This window comes from Eimeria tenella, genomic scaffold (assembly GCF_000499545.2).
Source record: "Eimeria tenella Houghton genomic scaffold, Eth_scaff2596, whole genome shotgun sequence".
Classification (NCBI taxonomy): domain Eukaryota; phylum Apicomplexa; class Conoidasida; order Eucoccidiorida; family Eimeriidae; genus Eimeria; species Eimeria tenella.
Genome location: NW_013542467.1, coordinates 1,793 through 2,831, shown reverse-complemented (window position 1 = coordinate 2,831; position 1,039 = coordinate 1,793).

Below are 1,039 nucleotides of genomic sequence, written 5' to 3'. Positions count from 1 at the left end.
GCCGGCTTCAGCTCTCCTGCCGGCCACCGCAGCAGCTGCAGCAGCAGCAGCAGCAGCAGCAGCAGCTGGCGCTGCAGCGGCCCCAGCGCTGTGGGGCGTCAGTCACCGCTATAAGGGCGTTTCCTTTTGCTGGAGAGAAGGGGCTAGAGAGAAGAGCAGCAGCTGCTGCCGGCCTACACAAATCAAGCAGCACCAGCGACCCCCCAAGCAGCAGCAGCAGCAGCGGCAGCAGCAGCAGCAGGGCTTGTGCTTGACGGTGGGTTATCCCGAACACGCTCTTTCTCCTTTTTTGCCTCCTCCGAAAATCTACTTTGGTTGCTGCAGACAAGTTCCAAGGTGCAGGCGAGGGCTTCCTGCTGCTGCTGCTGGTGGCGGCGTGCTGCTGCTGACGTTTGCTGCTGCCTGTGCTGCTGCTGCTGTGGCTGCTGCTGCTGCACTACACAGGCAGCGAATATTGCGAGGGGAGCGGCTTTCGAGGTTCCCCACGGTGGCGCCGCACCTAGGAGTGCCCCGCAGCAGCAGCAGCAGCAACAGCAGCAGCAGAATCAGCAGCAGCAGCAGCAGCAAAAACAATACAGCTGCAGCTCGAACGCCGTCAATGCAAGGCGGCAGCTGCTGCAGCAATAGCTGCACCACCTTCTCAGTTTGTTGAGAGGCGCAACAGCAGCGACTGCAGCAGCAGCAGCAGCCGCAGCAGCAGCAGTACGTGCGCAACTTCGTTTGAAGCTTTAGCTGCTACCCAAAGTTTGCAAGCGAGACTGGTTGCTGGCAGCAACCATCAAGCGCAGCAGCAGCAGCAGCAGCAGCAGCAGCAGTGTTAGCGCGCCAAAGGCTCTTCCGCACAGCCGCGCTCCTCAGCTTCTCGTGCCTAGGGAATGTGCAGCTTGATCTGTGCTGCTGGCGGCTTGTTGCTGCTGCTGGGAAGGACTCGTGTTGCTGCTGCTGCTGCTGCTGCAGCCGCAGCAAAATGAGGCGTGCTTCCCACCGGGGCTCCCCCCACAGCCAGCGACAGGGGTCGCGCATTTGGGGTGTCTGCCCA